Consider the following 20,281-nt stretch of genomic DNA (forward strand, 5'->3'; position numbering starts at 1 on the left):
CTGACTCAAATGACCAGGTGAGGTCTCCCTGTTTTATGTTATCAAAACATTGGACATTCATCTCACAACTTTGATGAATTACTTATAAAATTACCTAATCTTGTCCTGTCCCATCCATGCTACACTGTAAGTTCCACAAGGGCTGGAACCGTACTCTCAACAAGTGGAACTTGTTCACTGTTGCATACTTAGCCCATGGCATAGTGGCTGGTATACAATATACTGAGCAAATATTTGTTAAGTGGACAAATGAATCAGTGAATGAATGGTGAGTCTGAAGTTACAGGAGAAAAAAGGAATTTATTATTAATTTTAACATGAATATGATCTACCAGTTTTATTCACATTGTCACTAATTTTACATGTGCTTATTCTTGCGTTTGTGTGTTGTAGTTCTATGAAAATTTACCATATATATAGATTTGTGTGACCGTTGCCAGTCACGATACACAGTTCCATCACAAGGATTCCTCATGCTGGCCTTTCATAGCCATAGTCATCTCTCTCCTTCCCTTCCTCTTCTCTAATCATTGGTAATCACTAATCTGTTCTCCATCTCTATTTTTAGAAAACCCAGCTTCTTGAGGTATAATTGACATATAAATAACTGCACATATGTAATGTGTGTAATTTGATTGGTTTGGACATATGTGAACACCCATGGTAACATCATGATCAAGGCATAACACCTCCCAAAATTTCCTTGTGTCCCTCTGTTTTTTATTTTTATTTTTTGTGGTTAGAACACTTAACACAAAATTACCCTCTTAACAAATTTTGAAGTGTATAATACTATATTAATTCTTATTAATACAGCATAACTGAAACTTTATACCCATTAAACAAGTCCCCCTTTTCTCCTCCCCTCACCTTCTGGCAACCACTATTGTATTCTTTGCTTCTATGAGTTTGACTATTATCAAATAGTAAAACTATCAAATAGTCCACCATATAAGTGGAATCATGCAGTGTTTGTCCTTCTGTGACTGTCTTATTTAATGTCTTCAAGGTTCATCCATATTGTCCCACATGACAGGATTTCCTTCTTTTTTTTTAAGGCTAATATTCTATTATATATATACCATATATTCTTAATCCATTCCTTTGTCAATGGACACTTGAGTTGTTCCCGTATCTTGCCTATTGTGCATAATGCCACAATGAATACGAGAGTACAGATATTTGTTTGAAATTCTGATTTCAATTCTTTTGGATATATACCCAGAAGTATATTGCTGGATCATATGGTAATTTTGTTTGTAATCTTTTGCGAAACCTTTGTACTGTTTTTCATAGCTGTCACACCATTCCCACCAGTGATGTACAAAGTTTTCAATTTCTCTACATCTTTGCCAACATTTGTTATCTTTTTTTTAATAGTAGCCATCCTAACAGGTGTGAGGTGATATTTCATTGTAGTTTTGATTTGCATTTCTTTGATAATGATGTTGATCATCATTTCATATACTTGTTGGCCATTTGTATGTCTTCTCTGGAGAAATGTCGGTTCAAATCTTTCACACATTTTAAAAATCAGGTTACTTATTTTATTTTTTGCTATTGAGTGGTAGAAGTTCCTTACGTATTTAGGAAATTAACTCCTTTATCAGACGATGGTTTGCATATATTTTCTCCCATTCTGTAAGTTTCCTTTTCATTCTGTTATTTCCTTTGCTCTGTAAAATCTTTTTAGTTTGATGCCATTCCATTTATCTCTTTTTACTTTTGTTGCTTATGCTTTTGATATCATATCCAAAAAATTATTGCTAAGATTAACATCAAGAAATTTCCCCCTATGTTTTCTTCTACAAATTTTACAGTTTCAGTCTTATATTTAAGTCTTTAATCCATTTTGAGTTGATTCTTATATATGGTTTAGGGAAGGGGTCCAATTCCTGTTTTTGTTTTTTGCATGTAGATATCCAGTTTTCTTAATACCATTTGTTGAAGAGATCATCTTTTTCCTATTGTGCATTCTTGTCAAAGATCAGTTGGCTGTATATTCATGAGTTTATTCTATGCTCTCTAATCTGTTCCATTAGTCTATGTGTCTGTCTTTATGCCAGTTCCAATCTGTTTTCATTATTGTCACTTTGTAATGTATTTTGAAACCACGAAGTGTAAAACGTCCAACTATGTCCTTTTTCAAGCTTGTTTTGGCTATTCAGCATTCCTTGAGATATCATGTGAATTTTAAGATGGATTTTTCTTTCACAAAAAAATGCCTTTGGGATTTTTAAAGACATTGCATTAAATCTGTGGATCACTTTGAGTCATATTGACATCTTAACAATATTAAACCTTCCAATCCATAAACACAGCATGTATTTCCCTTTATTTGCATGTTTAATTTATTTCAGCAACATTTTATGGTTTTCAATGTGTCACCAAGGCTGGAGTGCAATGGCACAATCTCTGCTCACTGCAACCTCCGCCTCCTGGGTCCAAGTGATTCTCTTGCCTCAGCCTCCCAAGTAGCTGGGATTACAGGTGTCTGCCACCACACCTGGCTAATTTTTGTATTTTTAGTAGAGGCGGGGTTTCACTGTGTTAGGCTGGTCTCAAACTCCTGACCTCAGGTGATCCACCCGCCTCAGCCTCCCAAAGGGCTGAGGATTACAGGTATGAGCCACTGTGCCTAGCCAAAAGATATCATTTAAAAAACATTTTTATTTGATAAATACTGTAGATCACAGCATCTGATTTCAAATGAAGCTAGCAAAATAGTCAAGCATTTCTTAAATCTTTATAGGAAGTACTTCTGGTTTTTTCTACTTTAGAGATGAGCAATAGTCTATGGTGAGAATGCGACACAAGAAGTATTAGAAGGAACATGTGGCTAGGTTTTTCTCATCTGGATTTGGGTCTAGGCATTTGTTACTTTGGGAAAAAAGAGGAATAATGAAGAACACTGTTCACTTAGTTACTTTTACTTGACAGAAAGCAGAGAAACTTCTATTACTAGTGCATATAAAATGTTCTATTAGTAATAACTAAACATGTTAACCACAACATCAAATGGTCTTAAAGTCCTGGGACAGAGTCTTTCCCTCCCTCTTTTGCTCTCTGCTATTTTGTTATAATTTTCTTCATCTTAGTACTTTTATATTTTTACTTTGCTGAGATTTGGAAGGGACAGAAGGCGAAAGAAAGCTTGTGTCTAATTTGCCATCTTAAACCAGAAGTTTATCTTTTTTGTCTTAAATAATGTATTTATGCCTTTATTTTTAGTCCCATTAGTTTAGTCAGTATTTCATTTCTTCTCTATGTAAGATGGAACATCAACTACCTGACCCTCATTTCAATCATTCCCCCTTAGTTCCTACTCTTACCTTCTATTAGTAATACCTTTATGTTTATAACATATAGCAGTGGTCTGCAACCATTTTGGCACCAGGGACTGGTTTTGTGAAAGACAATTTTTCCACAGATGACAGTGGAGGTGTGGTTCAGGATGAAACTGTACCACCTCAGAGCATCAGGCATTAGTTAGATTCTCATAAGGAGTATGCAGCCTAGGTCCCTCACATGCACAGTTCATAATAGGGCTTGTGCTCCTATGAGAATCTAATGATGCACTGATCTAACGGGAGGCAGATCTCAGGTGGTAAAGCTTGCTCACCGGCCATTTACCTCCTGCTGTGTGGCCTGGTTCCTAACAAGTCACCGACTGGTACTGGCCCGTGGTCAGGTGGTTGGGGATCCTTGTCTTACAAATTTACATTCTAATTTTCCACAGATGTTTATATCATTTGTAACGGAAAAAAATAAAGAGGCAAATGACTGGTGAAGGCGAAAAGGGATTACATTGTCAGTGGCCTTGGGCTGTGTCACTTGCTGTTTATTCTACTTGCTATTACTTGCCGGTTCTTTCTATTCACCTTTCACATCTGAGCTAAATGTATTTCTGCAGTATGGCCATTTCAAACACCAAATCTTAATTTCAATCCCTGTTACTGTCTCTCCTGGTAACCTCCTTTCCCATAGAGCATCTATCACACATTGCGATTACATGTCTGCCTGTGTTATCTTTGTCCCTTCCACTAAACTGTAAACTCCCAAAGAGCAGGGATCCTGTCTCTTTGGTTCACCATTGCAAACCTATTGCTTCACTTAGTGTCTGGCATCTAAGAAATATGTATTGAATCAATTAGTAATTTTAAAGTGCGATATGAAGAATTAATGGGACCTAACTTGGCAGAGGGTTGATGTTGAGAATATTATGCTGGGAGCATAATATTTTCAACATTTATTACACCCCCTTAGCCATTATGTCACAGCAATACAGTTTGGGGAGCTGGCCTCTGCTTTCGGGATACATGACTATTGGTCTAAGTCACATTAGTAATTCCATGCCTCTTGTCACATATGGCATACTTCTGGTGACAGTTACTTGTTGAGCAACAGAGACCCCATGACTTAAATTGGCCCAAATTGAGGGGAAGAAATGTTGTTTCATGGTTGGGGAAAAGACACCAACTTTCTCTTCAACCAGACATGAACAAGGAAGCATGTTGCCACATCCTGCCAGCAGCCATCTCATGCCTGTGAGAAGAACCTAGTTTAGGATGAAACAGAGGCTGTGGATGGCACAACAGAGAACGTAAAGAGCTGGGTCTTGGATGATGTTTATGAGGCATTGCATCTGCAAGTTCTGTCTCAGAGAAGCAGGGAGAGGAAGAATGTTCCAGACAGAGAGAACTAGTGAGGAAGGGCCACATGTTTGAGGAACATGAGACTGGTGTGTCTGGATTATTAACTTGGGGAAGAGTTTCCTGAGATAAAGATGAAAAGGTGAGGAGAAACCAAATCATACAGGGGCCTGCAGGTCATATTGAGTATCAATTATGAACTCAATCTCTGGAATCAAGCAAACCTGGGCTCAAGTCCCAGCTCTACTATTTCCAGTTGGGTGACTCTGGAAAGCTACTTAATCTTCTGTCTAAAGCTCAGTTTCCTCTCATGTAAGAGAATGCTATGTAGTATCTTTTTCATGGTATTGTTGGGGAGATTAAATAAAGTATTGCAAGTAACTTAGCACCACAGGAGCTCAACAAATGAACCAAATAAATGAAACAAAAAGCTATGACTATTAAAGTTGCTACCGCCATTATTATTTTGGAGCAGAATTAATGTGAGATGATGATATTAACTATAATGATTCTGGACTTTCTGAAAGGTTAAGCAGAGAGGTATCATGGTCAGATTTCCATTTTACAAAGTTCCTTCAGGCTGCAAAGTGAATAATGCGTTAGAGGGGGCAATTAAAGAGGCAGGGAGATTGGATAGAAGGAGCTATTGAATATTTCAGATAAAGATGTTGGAGGTTTGGACTAAGGTAGAGATGATAAAAATGCAGGGAAATAGATGGATTAGAGTTACTTAGGAGGTAGAATTGACAGAATTTGGTAATTGAATACAGGTTGGGGGGGGGGTGAGATAGAGGGGAGAGACAAAGATGACGCTTAAATTTCAGTCTTGGTGCATTTATTAAGCCAGGGAACCTGGTAGGAGAAACAGGCTGTGTGTGAGTACCTGGGGAGATTGGTGGGTGGAGTAGATAACTTTCATTTTAAACATGATAATTTTGAGTTACCTGTGAGCCATCTAGGTCAGGGGTCCACAATCTCTGGGCCATGGACCAGTACCGGATCGTGGACTGTTAGGAATGAGGCTTCACAGCAGGAGGTGAGCAACAGGTGAGCGAGTGAAGCTTTATCTGTATTTAAGCTGCTCCCCATCACTTGCATTGTCACCTGAGCTCCACCTCCTGTCAGCTCAGTGGCAGCATTAGATTCTCATAGGAGTGCGAACCCTGTTGTGAACTGTGTATGCTAGGGATCTAGGTTGCATGCTCCTTATGAGAATCTCATGCCTGATGATCTGTCACTGTGTCCCATCACCTCCGGATGGATCCTCCTATTTTCAGGAAAACAAGCTCAGGGCTCCTGTGGATTCTTACCTTATGGTGAGTTGTATAATTATTTCATTATATATTACAATGCAATAATAATAGAAATAAAGTACACAATAAATGTGCTTGATTCATCCCCAAACCATCCCTCCTGACCCAGTCTGTGGAAAAATTGTCTTCCACAAAACCAGTCCCTGGTGCCAAAAAGGGGGGGGACTGCTGATCTAGGGGAAATGCTGAGTCAGCAGTCGCATATATATGTCTAGACTTTAGAGGCAAGGTCTGGTCTAGAGATATAATTTTGGCTGTCAATACATAAATGATCAACACTGGAGACGGGGGAGTGGATAAAAAGTGGGAGGAGAAAAATGGCCAGGACTGATCCGAGAGGAAGTATAAAGATTAAAGGCCAGTCAGTGAATCAGAAACAGTAAATTTTGATGCAGATAATCAGACTAATTCAGACTGGCTTGAATAGTAAAAGGTTATGTAATGAAGAAGCCCAGTGGCAACATGGGCTTCAGGGTTGATTCAATTCAGCAGTTTAATGATGCCATAAATTTTCCAATTTCTTCCCATTTCTGGGCACTGCCTTATATGGTATTAGCTTCCTCCTAAGGCTGATTCTTTTACCTAGTTGCGAGATGGCGGCTGTCTACAATTTCCAAGGCTAATATTCTCTTTTCCACCCTGAGAAAGGAGAGTCTGATTGTTGATGTCTCAGGGGAAGGAGAAGGCTTTTCTGTTGGAAGCCCCTAGTAAAGCCTTTGTTTTTGTTGACCAGAATTGGGTCACATGCTCCGCCCTGAAACAAAATTTGCTAAGCCTCAGAATGGGATTATGCTGATGAATGTGAAGCACATGCAACTTTCACAAATATCAAGAATGGAGTCAAGTTCCCCACTGTTCGTTGACCATGACAGTGAACCCAAGACCCCAATACCTGGACAATACTGGTCTGTGATTTTCTTCAGGCATATTTAGCTGCCCATGTTAAGGAATGAGTCGAATAGCCAGATTTGTTAGGATCTAATGAAAGGAGAGAAGGTCAATAGGATTTGAGGAATAATGAAGAAGAATGACTTACATGAAAGGCCCTGCAATCTAAGCCTGCTTGGCTTCTGAAGAGGTAATCACAATGCCCACTAGAATCAAGCAGTAGAGCAGACTGGGAGATGGCTTGTGACTCAAGAAGAAAATGAGGAGAGTGCAATGCTTTGTGTTTCAGAGTGGAAGGAGTGGTCTGCTGGGACACACACTACTGAGAGACCAAGCAAGATGAAAAGAGAAAGGGAACATCAGCTGGTGAGCTTAGTAGGGTGAAAAGCCTCGTAGGGAGCAAAGCGAGGTAACATAATAGAGTCAGAGAGTGTAACAACTTTTTGAGAAGCTATGGTAATAAGGAATAATGTGTGGTGGAGGGAGCCTTTTGTTTGTTTATATGCTTGTTTTGAAGATGGTAGAAACTTTAGCATACTCAAAATCTTACTGAAATAATCTATTATAGAGGGAGAGGCTTTATATGAGTGGGGCAACATGCTTTTGAATATTACAATGTACCACATTGCTGGATCAGTATCCCTTGACATTCTGTCTGACAGATTCCATCATGACAGTACGTTTTTAGTTTTGAACATGGTAAGTTTGAGTTACCTGTCAGCCGTCTAGGAGGAAATGCTTAGTCAGCAGTTGCATATATATGTCTAGACTTTAGAGACAAGGTCTGGTCTAAAAACATAATTTTGATGGTCAACACATAAAGGGTCAACACTGGAGACATGGAGATGGATAAAAATTAGGAAGAGAAAAATAACCAGGACTGACCCTAGAGGAAGTCTAAAGATTCTGAGGTAGAGAGAAGAGACAAATCGTCTTGACATTCTGTCTGACCGATTCCATTATATCAGTGTCTTCCATCATAGCAAAGATATTTGTCTGAGAGATATGTGAAGAGTTCAAGAATCTGATGTGTGCTGTGAGAGGGATGGGCTCCTGGACGTGGAGGGAGGGATTGCCTTTGGGTAGCAGGCCTGCCTTCTCCATTGTGATGAGATAAGAAGAGAATGAGTTTGACCATGCACAGTTGAGGAGCTCTCACTGGTGATTCATATTTTATCTAAACAAGGAGGTGTCTGCTGCTGAGTGATGAGAGAGAAAGGAATTCAGAGGTTTGGCGAACATGGAGCAGTTTTGCAATTATCATGGCAGAGGATATGGGAATAAGATGGCAAGAGAAATACAATAGGATTGTTAGGCAGTGCTGCCATCACAGAAGAAGTTGAAGACCTTGAATTATAGAGGTATTGATTTTCCTGGCTGTGTGATTTTCTTCAGGCATATTTAGCTGCCCATTTTAAGGAATGAGGAAGTTGAACAGTCAGATTTGTTAGGATCTAATGAAAGGAGAGAAGGTTAATAGGATTTGAGGAATAACTAAGAAGAATGTCATAAGTGAAAGGCCCTCCAATCTAAGCTTGATATTGAGAAAGGGTAAGTAGGATAGGGTAAAAGATTTGGAGAAAATAGGGAGTCAATTGGTGGAGGTCTCAACATGGCTGGAAAATATTTGCAGTTGTAGTGATTTAGTTAGCAAGCAGGAAGGATGGGCAGAAGGATCAGAAAACAAAAGGGATCTAAATTAGTAATTTTGGCTGTAGAGAAGTTTTGATTATTGACAATATTCTATGTGTGACTCTCAGAGACTGGCTTGAGTGAGGTGGTGGCAAAGTGTGTGGGAGGTGAGGAAAGTCAGAACTGAGGCAATCTGGTTGCTAAAGGGGCAGCTTTGGATGTTGAAGTTCCCGAAGGTGATGACAGGAGACAGATACAAAGATTTCAAGAGTGTGTGACCAAGGCTGGCCCTGAGTACATAACAATAATGCAAAGATCACTGAATCCAAGGTCCAGAGAGCTGAGTTTTTGTCCCATTTTGGTCACTGACTATCAGCATGACTTTGGGCAAGTTGCTAAATGCCCCCAGGTCTTAGTTTGCTCATAGAATATGAGGGAACTGCTCAGCTAAGCCTGCTTCTCAGTAGAGAGATGCTACTATTCCATGATTTTATTACATCCACCGGTTGGGGTTTGAATGAAACATACATTCCTTCTCTGAAGTTTTTGGCCGATTGGCAAATAAACATAAGAATATGAAACCAAAATAATAGCTTCATTACTGGTAAAGCTGGAATGCAGAATGCAGCTTGGCCCAGGGTCCAAAAGATAATTCTTAGTCCTTGTGCCCTGAATTGCATTTACAAATCTAGTCTTGGCAAAGCAGCTGGACAAGCATTGGCTTTAACCCTGCAGGGGCAGGCCCTTCCCCAACAGGCTTACAGTGGGGAGGAGAGGTGGGCATGGGTAGCTGCAGGAGGACCATCTCTTTAGAGAGAGGAGGCCAAAAATAATAAAACAGACCACACATGGGTATTGGTTGCTGACACATTGTCCCCTGCTTGATAGAGGAAGGGTCTGCTCATAGATTTAATTGCTTTTCCTCCTTAGGAAGAATGGATGAAAGGAGGAAAGAAGGATAAAAAGTTTCTTTCTATCGGGGCTGGGTGCGGTGGCTCACACCTGTAATCCCAGCACTTTGGGAGGCCGAGGCGGGTGGATCACGAGGTCAGGAGATCCAGACCATCCTGGCTAACACGATGAAACCCCATTTCTACTAAAAATAGAAAAATTAGCCAGGCCTGGTGGCGGGCACCTGTAGTCCCAGCTACTCCAGAGGCTGAGGCAGGAGAATGGCGTGAACCCGGGAGGCGGAGCTTGCAGTGAGCCGAGATCATGCCACTGTACTCCAGCCTGGGCGACAGAGCGAGACTCTGTCTCAAAAAAAAAAAAAAAAGTTTCTTTCCATCAACACCAACTTAATGTAAGTGTCTCTTTTATCTTCTGAGACAAGAACTTAGAGAAAAGAGAAAAATACTTCCTCCTTTATGATACACAGGCTAGCAACTCAAAATAAATATTTTAAATTAGATTTATGCAGTTGTACATATGTGTGAGAGTATGCAGAATTAACATGAAGAAAAAGTTCCTTAAATGATGACAGGGTTCCAAGAACACTTTTCCGTAGTTTTCCAAATGTTCCATTTGTAACTTGGATTCAAGTCAGAATTATGAGGTTTCTAAGCAACATAACTAGAGAAAGTAAACAAGGCTTTATTCATTTTAAAATAAATTAAAATAAACAGATTCCATGTTACTCTAAGTCTGCCCAGATCAGCTGAGGCGTGGATTGCATCTCTGGTGACCCACTTCGGTGGTCCTAACAAGTGCAACAATCATAATGAAAAACAGGCTGCAAGTAAGTGAGAAACAAATGGAAGGTGAGTGAGTGGTTGAGCTTTCTGGCCACCTCCTCTCTTAATGGTACTCTGTTAAGCTGACATCTTTGCTCCTCTGAGACTTTAATAGGAGGATTAAAGCAACAGCTAAATGGATGGTAAATCCTAGAACAATGACAGTTACCCCTGAATACTGGGGAAGGCTGCACAGGCCCTGCTTTGATCATAGAAATAGGCTAGCACTTTCATGGTGACAACAGAGAGGTCAGGAAAGTTCTCATTTCCCTTTGAGCTTCATTCTTATTGAGGCACGGTGGCTCATGCCTGTAATTCCAGCACTTTGGGAGGCCGAGGCAGGCAGATCACCTGAGGTCAGGAGTTGCAGACCAGCCTGGCCAACATGGTGAAACCCCATCTCTACTAAAAATACAAAAATTAGCCAGGTGTGGTGGTGCCCACCTGTAGTTCCGGCTACATGGGAGGCTGAGGCAGGAGAATGGCTTGAACCTTGGAGGCAGAGGTTGCAATGAGCCAAGATTGTGCCGCTGCACTCTAGCCTGGGAAACAGGGGGAGACTCCGTCTCAAAAATAAATAAATAATAAAGTAAAAAAAAAAAAACTTCTTATTTCTTTTGAGACTTCTAAAAGTTCACCATCAGATGCTTAGATGGAAGAAGTTGAAGGAAGGTTAAAATACAGTTTGGGTTTATATTTGAATTTGTTATTTGGGAGAAGTTATATGTAAGTTGTTAAAAATCTCTAAAACCCTAGCACAAATTTGCTTTAGCAAATCACATCTCATAGATAACTAGTTGAGAGCAGGCTCTTTAGAGAAAGGGGTAGAACAAGGTACATTTTGAATGGTGGGGGCATGGGAATGGCTGAGGGGATTGGGAGGCAGGGTTTAGGAATGACTGCACCAAGGCAGGAAACATCCTAAAGAAACCAAGAGATGGGGCCCCTCCAGATGGAGGAAGTGTTGCTTCCTGAGAAGACGGGAAGCCATCATTCATCACCTCCACTTTATCTCCACCTCTATGTAAGGCTGACTTTGCAGCTTCAAAACACCCAGAAGAACACCATGCACTCATGCCCGCTCACTCCAGAGGCAGATGGTTGGCCACTCTGTTCTGTCTTCCAGCAGCAGCCTCCCACTCCCTACTCTACTGCTGACCTCAGGACTATTCAAGATGCTCAGATTAGGCACACACACCCATACACCCACACCCCAATAACTACGAGAACATAACATAGAAATAAAAATGATTCCCATTTATATCTTAACATAGAGTAGAAGCTCCCTAGAATACCAAGTGGCAAATATGGTAACAGATGGTGATTGACTGATTTCAGAATCAAAGTATTAATAATTCTTCTTTACTAAAGTTTATGCATTTGCCCCTCCTGGTACTTCCTTCTGGCTATAATTTGGAGAAGCTTCCCCTTTTATCTTCTTCTACAAAGTGCTGCCATATGGAGAGAACAGAAAAGCCTGGAAAAACCCCAATTAACAGGAGCTCAAGTAATTAGAGCTCTCACTAAAATAGATAATATTTTCTGTAGGTTCCTCCCAACCACCTCCCTCCAAAAAAAAAAACAAACAAAAAAAAAAAACAAAAAAACAACGACAAAATATAACAACGACAAAACCACTGATATATGATATATGGATTTGGGCATTAAATAAACATTTCCAAGGTAAGTAAAAAACTGGCTGGTAAGATTAGTAGTTACCTGTGCGACATCATTCCCGTGTGCTAGGTTGGGAGACATGAATCCTCGTCATCAGCACTCTTCTCCAGGGAAGATTCTGGGCTTTGCTGGTGGAGAATGGAAGCAGGAGGACCGCATTAGTTACCTGTGCTCTCAAACACAACCCAGAGACAGGGAAAGTTTTATAATTTTGTTATTTTTAAAAGGAATTTAATTCTATTCACCATTCTCAGCTCACTGAGGCAGAAAAGTGGGCTCACTGAGTCTAAACCATGTTATAAAGCATCCTGTAGCTAACCCTCAGGCAACCCAAAGACTATTCTCTGAGAGCTTCAGCTATCTGTGGTTTTATTTTATACCCAAAAACCAATATTAAGCAGGTTGCAGCACATGCACAATTTCTTCATTTCTAGGACATAGAAACTCTCAAGAGACAAACAGCAGGATGCAGAGAGACAATCGGTGGTGTTGAAGTTCGATTTGTCACAATTTTATGAGTTATTTAATTTCATCTCTCAAATCGGCAAATCGTCACGTTCTTGAGATGACTCATGCGTGAAATCAAATTTCTTTGCTTCAGTTCAGTTTGTATTTTCCTCAATTTAATTATCTCAGTCACATGCAGCCCTACTTCCAGACCGGCCCCTGCGGTAATATTTAATTAACAAGTCAATTGACGAGAAAGGTCCTGGTTGTGCGGCATCATTTTTGTTAGATTGTAAGTTCCCCAGAGGACACACATCAGGCTTGATCTCACGATTTGGGGTTGCTTTCTCTTTTTATTTTCACAAATTCCACATTATTAGTTTTACCTACTGTGCTCTAAGAAAGCAGAAAGAGGTCCTATAGCCACTGATAGAAATTTTAGAAGCTTAATTTTTTGAAATATTTATTCAGGTTTTTGTTTTCTCCCTATATTTTCCCCTATACTTTCTCCCTATATTTTCCCCTATACTTTCTCCCTATATTTTTCCTGATATTTTCTCCCTGATTTGCTAAGATTTGCTGGCCTTACTGGAAGCCTACTACAAGAATCTTATTTATTTTTTTTTTTATCTCGGCTCACTGCAACTTCTGCCTCTCAGGTTCAAGTGATCCTCCCACCTCAGCCTCCTGAGTAGCTGGGACTACAGGTACATGCCACCACGCCCAGCTAATTTTTTGTATTTCTTGGTAGATACGGGGTTTTGCCATGTTGCCTAGGCTGGTCTCGAACTCCTGGCCTCATGTGATCTGCCCATATCAGCCTCCCAAAGTGCTAGGATTACAGGCGTGAGCCACAGCACCCAGCCCAAGAATCTGTGTTGTGGGGAAATCACAAGCACCAGAAGCTTTTTCTCTTCTTCCACAAAAGTTCAAGCCCATTCATAAGATGATGCTGTGCTTCCAGAGAGATAGAAAAGAAAAAGTTCTCGAGAGTAAGAGGGGAGACAGACAGGAGAGATTCTTGGGAAGTGCAAAGGGATGGAGGGTGGGGGGTGCTGCACATTCCTCTCTTTCCTATCTGTGGGACAGAGTTGCAAAGGAACTGATATCTGGCTTTCCAAGAAGTGATTCGGAGTAGTGGCTATAAGTGGGGGTGAGCGCAGGTTGTGGAGAGGGTAAAAAGGGGAATCTCCGTGGTGCAGGTCACCTGGCCCTGGCCCGGTAGGGGGCCTTGGCTCCTATTCCCAAGCCCACTCCCATTCAGTGGAGAGCCCTCCACTTATTGAAATGTTACTCTCCCTTCCCTGGCTATCTCTGCTAAATGTCTGTTCCACGCACTCCAGTCTAAGCAATGCATTCTGCTCATTCTTAGAAGTCCTCCCACATTTATATATCACCCCTACAGAGAAGCATTTTGAGATGGATTGTCCTAAAGTCTTCTCTCATTTGTTCACTCAACAAATACTTATTGAACTCCTGCTGTAAATGCCAGGCTCTGTTCTAGGCACTGGGGTGAATACAGTCCACATACAGACAAAGACCTTGTTCTCACAGTACTCATATTATTAGGTGTGAGGGGCATGGAATTATAGTTCCTGTTTTATAGTGTGTGCCAGGCTCTTGTCCCCAACCTAACCATAGATCACAGGAGGGGAAGAGTCACAGAATACTTAGGCCGATGCAGCTCTCAAAAACACCCCTCAAGGAGAAATGCTACTTCACAAACTCCCCATAATATACCAGAATATATGGGCACAGTAAGTAAAAGATGGTCCACAGATGTCAGGTAGGATCCCATAAAGTCCCAGTCGCAGGCCCAGTGAGATCTTAGATTTTTCCATCTTAAAATTTATGTTTTATTATTATCATGGCTAAAGATACATGAATGCAAATACTGACTTTTGGTGTATTTCCTTTGACCTTAGAAGAGCTGAAGTTCAAATCCCTGTATGACTTTGTACAAAGGCTGTTGGCGACTTCTGAGGTGCTCATGTAGCAGCTGACTCTCCATGCATAAGGAGTGCTTCCCTGCTACAGCTTGAGAGTTCCCAGCTGGTTAAAGAAACAAACATACCCAGGAGTGGGGAGTTAGCAGGTCCATTATGGCTAAATATATTCCCAGGCTTAAATGAGATGTTGCTTTGAACATCTGTCTTCCTTGCCAACAAAAGGATAACATGGAAGTAAGGCAACGTAAGAGTGGGTGGTCTTTTTCCAAATTATTGGCATTTTCAAAAAATTTTCCTCACAGTCTTGAAAGCCAAATATGTCCCTGGAGAGAGGAGTCTTGGGTCTACATGGACTAGTAAAGCTAGAACAGTGGATTGATGGTTTCGGAGAAGAGCTATGATCTTACATTTCGTATTAGAATCACTTGGTTCAGACCATTACTTATGAATGATTCTTCCTGATGATGGTCATCATTTTGTGAGGCAAAGATCTCAACCATGGAATTAGAAATTGTCTTATTTATTTTTCTTACAATGATGTGTCAACAGTAAAGAGAAAAGTCTGAAAGAAGCAGGATAGTGGGGAAGAGATATTGACAGTCATTAACGTAGTAAAGAGGTAATTATGGATCTCAGATAAACTCTAGAGGAACACCAGATGTTACTAAGATTGAGAGAAAGCCTGACTGGGCATGTATGCAAAATAGAATTTATCCTTGCCAATGCCACCCGTGGCAAATGAGGCTTCAAAGAGGAAAATTAGGGCTTGCACAGCTTCACTTGCAAGTTGGCATGCAGTATTTTGTTTAAAAAAAGGGAGAGCAGGAACTATAGAAGAAAAATACTCTTTTTTCTTTGTGCCTGCATTTTATGTTACAGAAAGCTTCCTACTAGTGATATAAAGCTAGGATTAATTTTCCATCCCAAAAGAATCAATTGTCTGAGGTTATGTGCACAAAAATGAGGTTTTTTTTCCTCCTCCTGGAAAGCTCACCCAGGATAAACTGCATCCTCCAGTCAGTTACACAGTAGATGAAAGGACTCTGCTATGCTGGAAGAATGACAAGGATAATTATTGTATGTCAATTTCATTCTGTCTTTTTAAAATAAGTGATATTTTCTGGCCACATTTGGGGTCTGTGAGCTTCCTTTGGTTATATGTAGAGTACGCCACATTAGAGAATTCACAGACTCCCGATTTTTCTAGAGTGTTATCCCATCAGGTGTTCTAAATTTTCCTCTATGAAGTGATCTTTGATAGGAAGGGGTTCACTTTCCAGAGTTTTGTTTTCTCAAGTTACCTATACACTTGAGATTTTGGGGGGACAAAAATGGAATTACAGTGTTCTGGGTGGCCCTTATGATAGGACTGAAGCAGTAGATAAATGCAATAGAAATGCCAGACATCCTGGAATGTGCCATTTTTTTTTTTCTGGCATAAAATAATGCTAGATTTTCTCTGGAGATCTTATTGCTCTTCTGTCTTCACCCAGTGGCAGGATAATTTCATCATCTTTGTAGATTTCCCACAGATGCTGCTCTTACTTCAGCCAAAAGCAATCATTGACATTTACTATGCTAATAACTGAAAACTAATTTTTGAAAATTGAATTAGGCTAGGCATGGTGGCTCATACCTGTAATCCCAGTACTTTGGGAGGCTGAGGCAGGAGGATTGCTTGAGGCCAGGAGTTTGAGACCAGCCTGGGCAACATGGCGAGACTCCCACCCCCCACACCCATCTTTACAAAAAATTTTAATAGCCAGGCATGGTGGCGTAAGGATCACTTGAGCCCAATAGGTCAAGGCTGCAGTGAGCTATGATTACACCACTGCACTCCAGCTTGGATGACAGAATGAGACCCCTGTCTCAAAAAAAGAAAAAAAATTGAACTAGATAATAATAAAAACAAAACAGAAGAACAGAAAACATTATCTAAAAACAATGTGAGTTGCAGAGTACAGAAATAAATTAAATTTTGTGAATAGTATCTGAAGACCTGAAATACAAAACACACTTCATTTGCTCAGGGAAAAAGAAGAGTGAGGAGAGAAAATGTTACATTGCTATAATTATTTGTTACTACGAAACTTTTGATTTCAATCATCTTGAGGTTGTCAACATCCTACAAATGAAGTGGATTCCAGGAAAATCTGGTTAGGTGCAGACTTTGCTGTCTCCAAAACACATTAGAAACCATTTATCTCTATATGCTGCCCAGTGTATGTTCAGAGCAGCACAGGATTTCACTAATATAAGAACCAGCTGGGCAAAGAATCAAATACTTATGTGCTACAGAGTGTTCTAGGGACTTGTTTATTTGAGGTTTGCTTTTACCTGACACTGCCTTCTAACAAGCCTTCCTGTATTGTGCTTTTGTGTGCCATGTTCGATTTCTATCTGCTAATTAACACTGAGTCTCACCATAATACATACTAAATTAAGAAAAAATATATATTTTTAAAATTTGTCCTTTAAATCTAAGAAATAATGCGATTTTTTTTCTTAGTTTCCAATCTTGCCTTTAAGGATGTGGTTAAAGGTAAATTATATACATTTATTTAAAACTTTAAATGATTCTTCTCCCATTTATGCAGTCCTTTTTAATGAAGTCTTGCTTTTATATAGATATCCCAAAACAAGCACAGGGAAGGCTATGTGAACTTGGTTCTACTGTTCATTATATACTGCAGAAAGGGCTAAAAAGCATGTCATTCATAAGTGAATGAATGAATGAATGAATGAATGATGAACCACGCCTAAGCCAGTTGGCTAGGCCTTGACTTACAGAAACTACAAGACAAGAAGTTTCACTATCCTTAAAACGATTAGGTGAGATCGCCTGTCTTCTGCACTGCCTGGTACCATTTCTTGACTTTAAATCTTAAAAGCCCTTTCACTCTGTCTGCATGATCATGTTGCCAGACTGGACTGCAAGTGGGCCTGCCAGGGGATGTTGTGCCTGGCAAACTGGCCTCCCATTTCCATTGTTTCACAGTAAACATTCAGCAATGTGCTAGGGTTGTTTTGTATCAGTTCCTTGCACCTGGTGAGCAGGTAGTGTTCAGATCAGCTGGAAGTAGGTCGAAAAGTGTGCTAGGAGTTGGGGGTCAGCAGGGTCTCGCAGAACCTTCTATAAGAAAGGCAAGGGAAACCTCTCATGTCTGGTAGAATCCTCACTCAGTGCTGGTGATTACCCTGTGGGAATCTGGGAATCGGTGCCCTTGTTTGGGAGCAGGCTACCTTGTCTCCTGCAATGTGTAATGACACATTTTTGCATGTTTCGCCATTAGAAATACTTTACAAGATTATGCCCTTTGCAGGGACATGGATGGAGCTGGAGGCCATTATCTTTAGCAAACTAATGCAGAAACAAAACCAAATACCACATGCTCTCACTTATAAATGGGAGCTAAATGATGAGAACACATGGACACATAGAGGGGAGCAACACACGCTGGGGCGTTTTGGAGGATGGAGGGTGGGAAGAGGGAGAGGATCAGGAAAAATAACTGAGTGCTAGGTTTAGTACCTGGGTGATGAAATAATCTGTACAACAAACCCCCATGACACACATTTACCTATGTAACGAACCTACACATGTACCCCTGAACTTAAAATAAAAGTAAAAAAAATAATTTACATGCTCACTGGATCTGTTGAAATTACTCTGTTAATTAATCTTTCATCCTGGTGTGACAACTATATGTCTGCTGTCTAAGACAGCATAGGTTTGAATCGCATAGACTCGAGGGCTTCTACAGTCTTCATTTCTCATACACACATTCAGGATGTATAAGAATTAGGAGATGATGGCTTCAGAATTTTCTGGCATAATCAGAAAGACCATGCAAAGTAAAGAGAGACCGTCTATCCTAACACCCAAGGAAAAATCCCAGAGCATTATAGTCTAATCTTAGTTTGTATATTAGACTGTGCTTCCATATTTTGTGGTTTGGCTCTAAGTTCTAAAGTATAATTGAATTGACTTATAATGTATATTCTATGTTAATAACTATACAAACTATACAAATAACTTGACAAACAAAAGAGCATAATGTATCACGGGATGATGCCTGAAAGTCACTGCATGGTTAGGACAATATTAATGAACAGGAATGAATGATTCCAGTCCTGGGAGAACTTGCTGCATTTTTTTCTAGAAGTATAGAACAAGGTAGGTGACCCCATAAGCCATCGAGCCCTTGGTAAATAATGTGTTATCTTTCAGTATAATCTATGTCTGTCTGAATTCCAGCCCACCACAACTTAAATATTTATTTAAAATAAATATGTTTATTTCACCATTCCTGTGTGTTCCAAGTAAAGTACGGTAGACTGACTGACTCATGCCAATGGAATAGGAGCAGAATTATTATCAGACACCCAGAACAAGATAAGCTCTGCTAATTGGCACATAGAAAGTGCTTGATGAAATGAGTCTGTTGCAATGTAACCATGCTGTTGGCTTCATCATGAGCTTCAGCTATAAAAATGGAACAAATCGAACTTTTTTTTTTTGAGATGGGGGTCTCACTCTGTCACCAAAGCTGGAGTGCAGTGGCACAATCTCAGTTCACTGCAACCTGTGCCTCCTGGGCTCAAGCCATCCTCCTACCTAAGCCTCCTGAGTAGCTGGGTCACCACAGCTGGCTAATTTTTGTATTTTTAGTAGAGATGGGGTCACGCCATATAGGCCAGGCTGTTCTCGAACTTCTGAGCTCAAGTGATCTGTCTGCCTTGGCCTCCAGAAGTGCTGGGACTAAAGGCATGAGCCACTGTGCCTGGTCAAATTGAACTTTTAAGACTTTTATTTTTTTAAAGTTAAGTTGCCTGGGAGTGCTTCACTACACACTTGGGTACTTTGATGGTTGCTCTCAGTTCCCTTTTCAGCAAACTGGATTTTGGTTTGGTATACACCTATGACTTCTAAGCTTAGGGGTTCCCTGAAAAGACTTGAGGGTCACTTGGCTTGGGAATAGGGATGAGTAAAGTTTTAGGGGAAAAAAATCCCTGCCTGGTTTCAACCAGAGTAGCTTTGATCTTTTTCAAATATTGGAATTCCAGATAAGGTTTTTCCTGGGAGTAGGGGGCTTTGATCTTTATCATATATTGAAATTCCACGTAAGATTTTTCCTGGGGGCAAGGGGCAGTTTGCTGCTTAAACGTGTACTCAAAAATAGTTTGTAGAGTGCTAACAAATCAACAACAACAACAAAAACCTATTTGGTTAAAGTAAGTCATCATAAAATGAATTCTCAAAATGGGAGTTACACTTCTTTGTGGAAATTATTTTATTTTAGATTTGGGGGTAGATGTGCAGGTTTGTTACATGGACATATTGTATGATGTTGTGGTTTGGGCTTCTATCCATCAACTATTTCCCCCTTACTTCCCTCCTACCCCTAGTAGTCCCCAGTGTCTATTGTTGCCATCTTTATGTCCATTTGTCCCAATGTTTAGTGCCCACTCATAAGTGAGAACATATGGCATTTGTTTTTCTGTGTTAATTAACTTAGTATAATGGCCTGCAGCTGCATCTACATTGCTGCAAAGGACATTCATTCATTTTTTAATGGCTGCACAGTATTCCATATTCCATGCTGTATATGTAGCACGTTTTCTTTATCTAATCCACCAATCCAGCACTGATTCCATATCTTTGCTATTGTGAATAGTGCTGTGATAAACGTGTGAGTGCATGTGCCCTTTTGGTAGAATGATTTATCTTCCTTTGGGTATATACCCAGTAATGAGATTTCTGGGTCGATTGGTAGTTCTATTTTTAGTTCTTTGAGAAATCTTCCAACTGTTTTCCACACTGGCTGAACTTATTTATATTCCCACCAGCAGTGTATAAGCTTTCCCTCTTCTCTGCAGCCTTGCCAGCATCTGTTGTTTTTTGGCTTTTTAATCATAGCCATTTGGACTGGTATGAGATGGTATCTTATTGTGGTTTTGATTTGCATCTCTCTGATAGTGGTGATGTT

At 40.2% G+C, this 20,281-nt stretch overlaps 1 long non-coding RNA gene across 1 annotated transcript in view; it reads right to left on the bottom strand.

Moving 5' to 3' along the window:
- Positions 1-10,113: 10,113 nt before the first annotated feature.
- Positions 10,114-20,281, bottom strand: part of LOC129487826 (uncharacterized) — a 58,348-nt gene continuing 48,180 nt past the window's right edge. Inside the window, exons 2-3 of the long non-coding RNA XR_010122110.1 lie at positions 11,938-12,023; positions 10,114-10,217 (exon numbers count right to left, since the gene is read on the bottom strand). This is a non-coding gene — a long non-coding RNA (uncharacterized lncRNA). The remainder of the gene's footprint in view (positions 10,218-11,937; positions 12,024-20,281) is intronic.

Source organism: Symphalangus syndactylus, chromosome 8, assembly GCF_028878055.3.
Source record: "Symphalangus syndactylus isolate Jambi chromosome 8, NHGRI_mSymSyn1-v2.1_pri, whole genome shotgun sequence".
Classification (NCBI taxonomy): Eukaryota; Metazoa; Chordata; class Mammalia; order Primates; family Hylobatidae; genus Symphalangus; species Symphalangus syndactylus.